The sequence below is a fragment of the Nycticebus coucang genome, chromosome 9 (assembly GCF_027406575.1).
Source record: "Nycticebus coucang isolate mNycCou1 chromosome 9, mNycCou1.pri, whole genome shotgun sequence".
Classification (NCBI taxonomy): domain Eukaryota; kingdom Metazoa; phylum Chordata; class Mammalia; order Primates; family Lorisidae; genus Nycticebus; species Nycticebus coucang.
In genome coordinates, this window is record NC_069788.1 from 79,602,663 (window position 1) to 79,615,945 (window position 13,283).

Consider the following 13,283-nt stretch of genomic DNA (forward strand, 5'->3'; position numbering starts at 1 on the left):
TTACAGAAAAGATGCAAAGGTAGTACAGAGTTCCTGTATGACATTCACCCAATTTCCTATTGCTAGCAACTTATATAACCGTGGTACTTTGTCAAAACTAAGAAACCAACATTGGTATGTACATAAATAAACTCCCTACTTTATTCAGATTTCATTAGATTTTTCTATTTCTATTTATTTTTTTCTGAGACAGAATCTCACTTTGTCACCCTGGATAGAGTACCATGGTGTCTTAGCTCACAGCAACCTTAAACTCTTGGGTTCAAGTGATCCTCTTGCCTCAGCCTCCCAAGTAGCTGGGACTACAGGTGCCCGCCACAACACCCACTTATTTTTAGAAACGGGGTCTTGTTCTTGCTCAGGCTGATCTCAAACCTGTGAGCTCAGGGCAATCTACCCACCTCAGCCTTCCAGAGTGCTAGGATTATGTGTGAGCCATCGTGCCTGACCTAGATTTCATTATATTTTTCATCAATGTTTTCTTTTCTGTTCCAGATTCACATCAAGAATATCATCATTGGCCAGGCACGATGGCTCATGCTTGTAATCCTAGCACTCTGGGAGGCCGAGGCGGGTAAATCGGCTGACCTCAGGAGTTGGAAGAACAGCCTGCAGCCTGACCAAGAGCGAGACCCTGTCTCTACTAAAAATAGAAAATACTAGCCAGGTGTTGTGGCAAGCACCTGTAGTCCAACTACTTGGGAGGCTGAGGCAAGAGGATTGCTTACGCCCAAGAGTTTGAGATTGCTGTGAGCCATGATGCCACGGCATTCTGCCCAGTGTGAGAGAGGGAGACTGTTTGAAAAAAAAAAAAAAAAAAAAGAATGCCATCATTACATCATTTAGTTGCCTCTTCTGGTCTGTGAGTTTTTCAGATTTTCTTTGTTTTGGACAATCTTTTCTTTGTTTGGACTACTCTGAAGAATAGTGGCCAGATATTTTATAGAATGTTTCTTAATTAGGGTTTGTCTGATGTTTACCCACAGTTAGACTGGTGTTATGCGTTTTTAGGAGGGAAACCATTGTGGTGAAGTGCCATTCCCATTGTACCATACGGGGAGTCCATAATCTCAACATGACCTATCTCTGATGATGTTAATGTTCACGTGACTAAGGTGGTGGTCTCCAGGTGTCCCTACTGTAAGCCCACACTTAAGAGTGGGAAGACGCAGGAAGGAGGAACAAGCACATCTCCTGGAGGGCAAAGTACCCACATAAACTATTTATTGTCCTTCTTTATTGACTGTTCTCCTCCATTTATTTATTTGTTTATTTGGTTGTGCATTTATATTAGTATGGACTCATAAATGTTTACTTTACGCTTTGGATTATAACCTAGATTGCTACAGCTTTGGCCATTGGAAGCTCTTCCAAGTTGGTTCCTGTGTCCTTTTGTTATGTTCCAATCATTTTGTTTCTTGAGTACTTCTTTTCTTGCTGGCATTACAATATAACTTCAGATTCATCTTGGATTTTCTGTTTAAAGTCCTAGAACCAAGCCTGAGCAAGAGCTAAACCCTGTCTCTACTAAAAATAGAAAAACTACCTGGGAGTTGTGGCGGGTGCCTGTAGTTCCAGCTATTTGGGAGGCTGAGGTAAAAGGATTGCTTGAGCCCAAGAATTTGAGGTTGCTGTGAGTTATGCCACTGCATTCTATGCAGGCTGAGAAAGTGAGACTGTCAAAAGAAAACAAACAAAACAAAACAGTCCTAGAATCTGTTATTTCTTCAGGGTCCCTGGTTCCCATTGTTGAAGAACAGTTAAAAATTGAGACCAGCACTAGATGTGCCCATTGCTACTGGGGTCTCATTGCTTGAAGGCCCTCCTGGTAGTCAGAGCTAGGACATATATGATGTTTACTAAGTCATAGACACACACACATATCTGACAACTCAAAATAAGTCACTGAGGCAAAGATCTCAATCAACAGAGGTTTATTAAGCCAAAGTTTGTGAATGTGCCCTGGAAAAACCCAAGCCACAGATATATCTGTGACTGTTTTTCCAAAGGGAGATTAGAGAAGTCTGTATTTAAGAGGAGAGGGCTCACAAAAAGAAAAAAGAGGAGGGGGGGGTGGGCAGGGAGTCAAATGATTACATTGTTATGAGACATTAGTTAGTATCCAGTAAATCTACATTTTACATATGATAAGGTGAATGTTTGAAGAGAAAAACGTAGTGACAGAGAATCAATCCTGCAGGTGACTCTGGGTAGGTGACTGATCTTGTCTCTATTCTGCACCTGGGAAGATAAATTTGTAATAAGCATTATTTGTATGGAACCAAACAGACTTTACTTTTAGGAGGTAGACTTAGCCTGCAGACCTAAAGTTAAAATTTACATGTCCTTCTTTATGGAAGGCCAGAAAAGAATTTCCTTCTGAAGGATCTGTCCTTGTAGATGCCAGAAACCTTTTACCTTTCTGTGGGGATCTGCCTGGTACATAATGTTAGTAAGAGATAATCCTGTGGAAGGGGATGTTGCATGACTCATCTTCCGGGCTTGACTTTTCTTTTTACATATGAAGTTGGGAGAGGGGTGTTCCTGAGATGTTTATTTTCCTTTACATATCTATTTTAATTCTGTATTTACCCCAACTGTACTAAGCTGATTATGAGTCCATACTGATGTTTACAACTCTACTCCAGTACCACATAGTTCATTATAACCTACCAAGGGGGTGATATTTTTATGTTTCCTCCCCATAATAGCAGTTTCCTAAATTAAGTTGCACATTTAATTTCAGACATCTCTAAAACATAGGATCAATGGCATGATCTTTCTCTCAAAACCTTTCAGTACTTCCACCATCGCACATAAACGTAATACCAACTCTCAACTTGAAAATTTATTTTACAAAGGCTGTTCCTCAGTCTATTACTTTATTGACATAGGTGTAACTGACATATAATAACTTGGACGCATGTAGACCGCACAATTTGTTTTTTTGACACACACACACATATATATATACTCGTGTACACATGTATAGATGCATATACTCATGAGACCATCACCCTAGTCAGGAGAAGGAATAAATACAACCATCATCCTGCAAATTTCCTCATAGGCCTTTTTGTAATCCCTCCATTCTGCCCCTCTCTGCCCATCTTCCATCCCCAGGTAGCTACTGGACTCTTTCTATCACTGAAGATTAGTTTGTAGTTTTTAGAGTTTTACATAAATGAGATAATGTAGTTTGTACACTTCTTTTTATCTGTCTGCTTTCACTCATCATAGTTATTTTGAGATTTGTCCATGATGCTGCATGTATCAATACTTGGTTGATTTTTAATGTTAAATAGTATAATATATGGAAATATTAAAATTTGTTTATCCCTTCATGTGTTGATGGAAATTTAGATGGTCTGTAATATGTAGTGATTATACATAAAGCTGTCATAAATATTTATGTACAAGTCTTTGTACAAACATATATATGCTTTCATTTCTCTTGAGTAAATAATTAGGAGTTGAATGGCTGGGTCATGTAGCAGGTTCACATTTGACTATGTTTAACTTACAACCCCACCAGTAATATATGAGAGCTCCAGTGACTCTGTATCCTCACCAATACTTGGTTTGGTCAATCTCTATAATTTTAGACTTCTAATAAGTACAAAGTGATATCTCATTCCCTAATGACATTGTAATATTGAATAGTTTTTCTGTGGTTATTTGCCATCTATATAATTTTCTTTGTTCAAATGTTTGTAAAAATTGATGATTTTTAATGTATTGTTTGTTTTCTTATTATTGGGCTTTAAGGACTCAGTCTATTTCAGACATATGTCTTTTATCAGAGATGTTCTTTATAAATACTTTTTCTCGATGGGTGGGACATCACAATTAGAATAAGAATAGAAAGCAACATTCAGAGATACAGCTCAGTGGATAAATATTTGGCTGGGGAAGAATAAATATTAGCTCAGTAGATAAATAGTAGACTATAGTAGGGCTACATTTACTTATTTATAAAAAAAAAAAAACAAAAAACTAAGGGTATTGTTTGCGTAGAAATCCCAGTAGGTGCTCTGTATGGAAGGAGAAAAGAATGTCTCTGGACTAAGATTAGAGGCCAAGATTACAGGCCAGGTGCAGTGGCTCATGCTTATAATCATAGCACTCTGGGAAGCTGAGGTGGGTGGATTGCCTGAGCTCAGGAGTTCCAGACCAGCCTAAGCAAGAGCGAGACCCCATCCCTACTAAAAATAGAAAGAAAGAAAAAAAAAGGTAGCCGGGCATTGTGGCAGAGGCCTGTAGTCCTGGCTACTCTGGAGTCTGAGGCAAGAGAATCACTTGAGCCCAAGAGTTTGAAGATGCTATAAGCCATGATCCCATGGAACTCTGCTGGAGGTGACAAGGTAAGACTCTGCCTCAAAAAAAAAAAAAAAAAGAAGAAGAAGAGGAAGCTTTGCCTAAAATAGTGTTATTCAACCTTTTTTATCTCACAGCACACTTGAACCTATAGTTAAACTTCTGTGGTACACTTAAATTATGTTGATCAAAAAAAAAAAAAAAGAATATACTTACTGTGCTTTGAACTTATTTTGAAAATAATTTAATTAATGATCTTTAAATATTTTTGTACCTTTTGTGGCTCACCATTGAAAACCACTGGTCTAAAGGCTTAGAATATTTTAAGATAAAGAAGTCTGTTTATCAGTGTCAAGCCAGATGAGATTTTCTAAAACTCAAGTGGTCTGTTAAGTAAATTGGTGGCCTGCAGGTAGGGTTTAAGCTTTGTCTTGTATGACCTTAGGCCTGTTAGAGATTTAGTATCTTATTGTTACAAAGAACTCCTTGGAAAGAATAGGACATAATTAGGCACGTCTTGATATCCCTTCTTCTCATAGGTTTTTCTGGGGTCACTATTGCCAAGAGAGTGTCCATTCAGGCAGCTGGGGGGCTTAAGATTTTATTTGAGTTCACAGGATCCCTAGATGGCTTTTCTACTAAGGACAGCATTTGGTAACAAAATATGAGACTACCACTTCTTCCAGACTTTGGACTACTTGTTGCAAGGAAAAATATTCAATTCTCAACAAGTTGTGGAAAATGCCTTCCACAATTTCATTGCCACTCACTCTTCAGGCTTCTTCCCTCCTGGCAGACACAAGCTATGGTTAAGATGGCAAAACTGTGTTGATATTAGGCACATACTTTGATTAACTGTATTGCTTCTTGTTTGAGATACAATAAACTACATCTTTGATTCAAAATTGGATATCCATATTTAAAGAAATAGATAATTATTAATTAAAAAATCAAATAATTTTTTTTTTTTTTTTTAGGAAAATGGTTTAATATTGGGAACAGAAGCAGAAAACCGCATCACACAGTAACATACATTACAAAAATAAGTCTGACTGTTTCAACTACACGGTCATGTTCACAATGAGGATGGGAGAATCAGGAAAACTTGGATCTAAACAGCAAAAAAGCAAACCCCTAATGTTTTAACTAATACATTTATCCACTTAAAGTGACTGAGTACTTCTAAATCTAATTACCTTATTGTGTAACTGCACGATACAGAATAAAAAGTGAAACTTACCGCTGTATTTTTAAGACAAAATTCTAATGCTAGATATAAGCAAAGGGAAAAAAAGAAATCAAGCCAAAGTTTTTAATCTTCAAAAGAAAAGCAACTTTCGTTCTATCAACCAGAAATCAAACTTGAAATCAGTCATTGTCAGGGCCCACGAGAGCAAGCCACAGAAATTCCCATTTTTTTAAAATCTCCAGTATAAAAAGTTCCACTGGTACAAAATGCGTAAGTACAATCAGTTGTAGAAATAGGAAAGCCTGCGTATTTTTTTTTTTGATTTGGATTTTATTGTTTGATGGAATTTGAGCCAAAAATCAAATAATTTTTAAACAGCAGAAAAATGAGCTAAGGACACAAGCAGAGATTATAAAAAAGGGGGGGGAAATGGATTTTAATCATATGAAAAGATGTCCACGTAGGGGCCAAGGGAAAATTTCCCCTTTATCCTTTGAAAGTTTCCTGAAAAAAAAAATCAACTCACAAAAAGAGATTATTTGCAGAAAAAAACCTACAAGTTTCTTAATGTGCATACTAAGGGGAATCACAGAGTGATCACCCCAACCCTCCAATGGGTTTTAGAAACTTATATACCATCCTGAGGTTACAGAAAAAATGGGGTCTTCGATTGTAGCAAAACAGGTTGTGGGAGGATAAGAGAAAGCCTTGCCAGTAAACTGGTCTTCTTATATAGATGAAACCTCACAGGTAGCAGTCTTTAGAAAGATTAGATGATGAATGCTTCTTTTAGATGTTTCAAGGTGTTAGACTCTCATTCTTTTCTAGATCAGACAAAGGAAGGCCTTGCAGAATATCTGGATGCATCAATGCAGATTTTCTCTACAGTTGCAAATTTTCCCACAAAAGGCAGCTTTGCAGTGCTACTTGCTGAACATCCATTTCAAAATATGTCAAAGAAGTATATTTTGGGGTAAAATATTTTGATTTCTTTCACTCTGTTGCACTCACAATAGAAATTTGAATGAACCATAAACATTTCAGAGATGAAAATTTTTGATAGCAACAATTGTGTTGGCAAGAAAGTAGGAGTCAATTCATAAAAAGATATATATGTCTAAAACAACAGGGTCCCAAAATACATAAAGCAAACATTGACAGAATTGAAGGGAGAAATGGTTCTACAATAATAGTTGAAGATTTCAATATCCCACTTTCAACAACGGCTAGAACCGCCAAACAGAAGATAAGTAAGAAAAGAGAGGACTTGAGGGCGGCGCCTGTGGCTCAGTCAGTAGGGCGCTGGCCCCATGTGCCGAGGGTGGCGGGTTCAAGCCCGGCCCCGGCTGGGCTGCAGCCAAAAAATGGCTGGGCGTTGTGGCAGGCACCTGTGGTCCCAGCTGCTCGGGAGGCTGAGGCAGGAGAATCGCTTAAGCTCAGGAGTTGGAGGTTGCTGTGAGCTGTGTGATGCCACGGCACTCAACCCGAGGGGCATAAAGTGACACTCTGTCTCTACAAAAAAAAAAAAAAGAAAAGAGAGGACTTGAAAAACACAATAAACAAACTCCATCCACCCAACAATAACAGAAAACACATTCTTCTCAAGTGCTTGTGAAACATTCTCAGGGTAGACCATATGTTAAATCAAAAAAACAATTCTCAGTAAATTTTAAAAGACTAAGGTAATACAAAGTATATTCTTTCACCAGTATAGAATGATGCTATAAACCAAGAACAGAAGGGAAAATGGAAAAGTGGTATACACGTGGGGAAATTAAACAACACATTTTTAAACAACCAATGTGCCAAAGAAGAAATCACAAGAGAAATTAGCAAATACTCAGAGATGATTGAAATGAAAACATAACATACCAGAACTTATGAATGCAGCAAAAGCAACATTCCAAGGGAAATGTATGGCTGTAAATGCCTACATTAAAAAAGAAAAAAGATTTCAAATCAATAAACTAAATTTGTACTTTGAGGATCTATAAAAAGAAAACTAAACTTCTTTGATAAAGGTAAAAGAATGAAAGAAATAACAAGGTTAGAGTGAAGACAATGAAATTAAGATTAAAAAAATTAGAGAATCAGCAAACCCAAAATGTGACTTATGCCAGACAAAGATAAAGAAGACACAAATAACTAAAATCAGAAATAAAAATGGGGATATCAGTTTTATAGAAATAAAAAATTATAAGAGAGTACTGAGAAAGTTTGTATGCCAACAAATTAGATAACCTAGATGAAATGGACAAATTCCTCCAAATACACAAATTACTTAAACTGACTCGTGAAGAAATAAAAAACACTCAACAAATCTATAATCTAAGAGATTGCATCAGTAATCAAAAACTTCACAACAAAGACAAGTCCAGAGCCAGATGGCTTCACTGGTGAATTTTACCAAATGTTTAAAGAAAAATTAACACCAATTCATTACACATTTTTCTAAAAAATAGAAGAGGAGAGAATGTTTTTTAACTAATTTTCTTTTTCTTTCTTTCTTTCTTTTTTTTCTTTTTTTTTGAGACAGTCTCACTCTGTCACCTGGGTAGAGTACCATAGTGTCATCATAGCTCACAGCTACTTCAAACTCGAGCTCAAGAGATCCTCTTGCCTCAGCTTCCCTAGTATCTGAGACTACAGGCACGCACCACAACTCCAGTCTAGTTTTTCTACTTTTGGTACAGATGGAGTCTCACTCTTGTTCAGGATGGTCTGGAGCTCCTGAGCTGAAGCAATCCACCTGGTCAGCCTTCCACAGTGCTAGGATTACAGGCCTGAGTCACCATATGCCCAGCTTCTTAATACATTCTATAAGGGCATAATTAGCTTGATACCAAAGCTGGTAAAAGACATCACAAGAAATGAAAATTATACAGTATTTTGCACAAATATAGATGCAAAGATCCTCAACAAAATATTGGCTAACCAAATCAAGTGGCACGTTAAAAGAAATATATATCATGACTCAATGGGATTTATCTTAGGAGTGAAGAAAGTGGTTCAAAAATAAAAAAAGGAAATCAATGTAATAGATTGATTAAGATAATAGAATAGATAGAATAGAGGGGGAGAAAAGCCACATGACATTTTCAATGGATGCAGTAAAAGCATTTGACAAAATTAAACACTCTCTCATGATTTATAAAAACCCCAAACTCAGAAAACTAGGAACAGAATGTAACTTCCTAAAGATGATAAAAAGAAATTCATAAAAAACCCACAACTAATGGAGGGGGGGATGAGGGGTGAGGAGGAACTTCCCCTTTCCCTCAAAAGTTTGCTGAAAGATTAACTCACAATTAAGGAAGATTAATAAGAGGAAGAGGGGCTTTTTGTTTTGTTTTGTTTTTTTTAACCATGTACATATAGAGAATCACAGAGTGATTACCCAGTATCCCAGTGGGATCTAGATATTTTTGTATACTCCTTTTAAAAGGGTGAGACAAGGAATATAGGTAATTCTGTTTAGGGATAATAAATGGTTGCTAGGGAGGATGAATGGATGTGGGGGAAAGATTGACTTGAAAATGATTTTCTTTGCAAATTAAATTAAACTTGAGAGATATTATGTTAAAACGATTTAGGCCAGCTCTGGTTTCATTCTTTATCTTCTTTTCTGCAATGTATTGAGAAGTCAATTGTTCTTTTGATGGGTCCACCTGGTTATGCAGATAGAGGGAAAGTCCCCTCCAAAGGCCTGTTGATCTTTAAGGGCCTTTAATTCAAAATACTCTTTTTACCAAGGAATCATATTTTGGGGTAAAATTTTCTGAGCCCCTTCACTACCATCTTATTCAACAGTGTAAGGCTAAAGATTTCCCCTGTAAGATTTTCTAATTTCTCCCTAACAAAATAAAGATATCTACTTTTTCACCCTTGTTAGTCAACATTCTAAGTTTTCATCAGAATATTTAACAAGAAAAAGAAAGAAAAGTCATCCAAACTGAAAAGGAAAAAGTAATACTACTTCTCTTTGTAGAGGGCATGATCCTATATAGAGAAAATTCCAAAGAATACACAAGACCAAAATTCAGAAAAATTCTAGCTTAGAAGATCAATACACAAAAAAGCAGCTGTGATTCCCTACATCAGCAATGAACAACCAAAAAAGGAAATTGAAAAAGCAATTCCATTTGCAGTAGCATCTAAAAGAATGAATACCCCCAAATAAATTTAACCAAGGAGGTGAAAAACTTGTATAGTAAAAATTGTAAAACCTTTCTAAAAGAACTTAAAGAAAGATAGCCTGTGTTCATGGATTAGAAGATTTAATATATGTATTTTTTGTTTGTTTTGAGACAGAGTCTCACTTTGTCACCCCTGGTAGAGTGCCATGGCATCATAGCTCACAGCAATCTCAGACTCTTGGACTCAAGGGATTCTCTTGCCTCAGCCTCCAGAGTAGCTGGGACTACAGGTGCCCACCACAACATCCAGCTATTTTTAGAGATGAGGTCTCCCTCTAGCTCAGGTGAGCTCAGAGGATCCACCTACCTTAGCCTCCCAGAGTGCTGGGATTATAGGCATGAGCCACTATGCCAGCCTAATGTTTTTAAGATATTAATATTACCCCAAAGCAATCTACAGATGCAATAAAATCCTTTCAAAACTCTAACAGCCTTTGCTGCAGAAATGGAATAATCAAAACAATCTTTAAAAAGAAAAACAAAGTTGGAGGACTCACACTTTCTAATTTCCAAATCTATGGCAAAACTACAATAATTGAAATAAGGTGATGCTGACATAGGGATAAAAACATAGACCAAAAGAATAGAATTGAGGGGCCACGCCTGTGGCTCAGTCGGTAAGGCGCCGGCCCCATATACCAAGGGTGGCGGGTTCAAACCTGGCCCCGGCCGAACTGCAACAACAAAAAAATAGCCCGGCGTTGTGGCGGGCGCCTGTAGTCCCAGCTACTCGGAAGGCTGAGGCAAGAGAATCGCTTAAGCCCAGGAGTTGAAGGTTGCTGTGAGCTGTGTGATGCCATGGCACTCTACCGAGGGCAATAAAGTGAGACTCTGTCTCTACAAAAAAAAAAAAAGAATAGAATTGAGAGTCCAAAAATAAATCTATAAGTCACTGGCCAGTTGATTTTTGACACAAGGTGCCAAGTCCATTTGATGGGAGAAAGAATAGTCTCTTCTAAAAATGGTGCAAGGACAACTAGATTTCCATATGTAAAAGGATGAAGTTGAACCCCTGCCTCACACCATATACAAAAATTCACTCAAAATGGATCGATGCCATAAATAGAAGATCTGAAATCGTAAAACTCTATGAAGACACAGTGGATTTTTAGGGATGTGGAAATACTTTGCATGATACCACAGCAATGGTTCATTTGTCCAAAGCCATAGAATATGTAACACCAAGAGTATACCATAAAGTTAACTACGGACTTTGAGTTCTTTTTATGTGCCAATATAGGTTCATCAATTGTATGTATTATTCTGAGAAATTTTGATAATGGGGGAGGCAATGCATAGATAAGGGGGCATGAGGGCAATCTTTGTACCTTCCTCCTAATTTTGCTGTTAACCTAAAACTGCTCTTATGAAGTCTTAAAAAAAAAAAACTTTTAGAAGACAAGATAGGATTAAATCTTTGCAACCTTGAATTTAATAATGGAGACTCAGGACACCAAAAACACAAGCAAGAAGACAGAATAATAGATAAATTGGACTTAATCAAAATTTTTGCACATCAAAGGACATTATTGTAAAAATGAAAGATAACAAAAAAAAGAAAGATAACTACAGAAAGGGAGAATATATTTTCAAATCATAAATCTGATAAAGGACTAATACACAGGATATATGAAGACCTCTTAGAACTCAACAACAAAAATAAAAAGGTAAATAACCCAATAAATAAAGGGGCAAAGAACTTTGGACATTTTTATAAAGAAGATATACAGGTAGGTGGCTTATAAGCCTATGGATTATTAATATCAACATCATTAATCATTATGAAAGTCCTATCAAAACTTCAGCTACTAGGATGATTATAAGTATTTAAAAAACACAAATATTGACAAGGATATAGCGAAATTGGAGCTCTTTCACATTGGTGGTTCAGTCAAACAAGTTAGTAGCTCCTAAAGTTAAATCTACAAGTACCACATGCTTCTACAATTCTATTCTAGATAGATGAGAAGTATTGAAAGCAGGGACTCAAATAGGCATTTGTCTGTCAGTGTTAATGGTAGGTAGCATTATTAACAATAGCCAAAAGGCAGAAACACTCCATGTTTATCAACAGATGAATGGATAAACAAAATTTTGTATGTCCGTACAGTGGAATGTTATCAAGCTTTGAAAAGGAATAACATTTGATACATGCTACAGCATGAATGAACCTTAAAGGCATTATGCTGAGTGACATAAACTAGCAGAAGAACAAATACCATACAATTCCACTTCTACAAGATTCCTAGACTAGGCCAATTCATGGAAACAAAGTAGAATGTGGTTGGCAGGGGCAGGAATGTAGAGGGAAGGAGGGATTATGGTTTATTGGGAGCAGAGTTTCAGTTCAGAAGATAAAAACTGTGGTGGAGATAGATTGTGGTGATGACCGCTCGGCAGTGTGAATATAATTAATGCCAACCAACTGCACACTTGAAAATGGCATACTTTCTGTAACACGCATTTTAGTTTCATTATTTTAAAAACTTTCATTATAGCTTTCCAGATATCCTGGGTATCTGGTTAAAACAAAGCAGAGAGGTGAGTTCAAGGTTTATTTTTTGCCATTAAAAAGGAATCAGTCTGTGGTTACAACGTGCTTCCTGCAATGTAGTAAGCCTTAGAACGAAAGCGTCCACTGCCAGTGTGCATGATCAACAAGTCAGTTGTGTAAATCTGTGTCGGTGTCTGTTCGTCTTCCATGCCTTCTCACAACATCCACCCTTGAACAGTCTCAGTGAATATCCGCAGGTGCCTGCCCTATGCCCTGCTAACACACTGTTTATGTGGAAGCGTGTAAAAGGCAAACGCACACAGGCAGAATTCTCTCCAGAGGGGAATGATTTAGTCACCATGTTTCCTCCACTAAAAGGTAAACTCTTCTGTTCAATATTGCCTTTCTAGCCCCTGGAATAGCTCGCAGTCAGTGCTCAATGCATAACTGTTGAAAGAATCCTAGCACTTTTATGAATGAATTCCTTCTGCTTTCAAGTTCTTTTTTTTTGGCCAAGGCTGGGTTCGAACCCACCACCTCCCGTATATGGGGCCAGCGCCTTACTCCTTGAGCCACAGGTATCACCCTGCCTTCAATTTCTTAACCACCAATGCTGATGTCAGGGACAAGTAAAATGAAAAGCCTTTAAGCCAAAAGGGGCACCTGAGTATGCAGCAGGAAAAGAGGAGGGGGCAGGGGACGGTGCTGCCCTTGCCCAGAGAGGGATGTTGGGGCCCCAGCTCTGCTCAGCTATGCTCAGCTGTGGGGGTGCCCAGCCTGCCCGAGGCTGCAGCCGGGTCATCAGCTCACTGGTGAGGCCATGGTGCTGGCTGGTGGAGAACCTTTATTGAAGAGGTGGGATTTAGTGGCTTTCGCAAAGTTTTAAAATGATTATTGAAAACTTTGGCTGAGCTTCCAAATTTTGGTGCCCAGTGGGCAACGCCAAGTTATAGTTTCAGACTATGATAGCATTCTCAGTGAGCTACTGAAATGACCAACCAAAGGAGACCCATCCGCCCTATCCCCATCTGCTCCTGCCTTGCCCCAGGAAAAGGAAACTTCTGTCTTTTTACAAGTATTGCAAAGA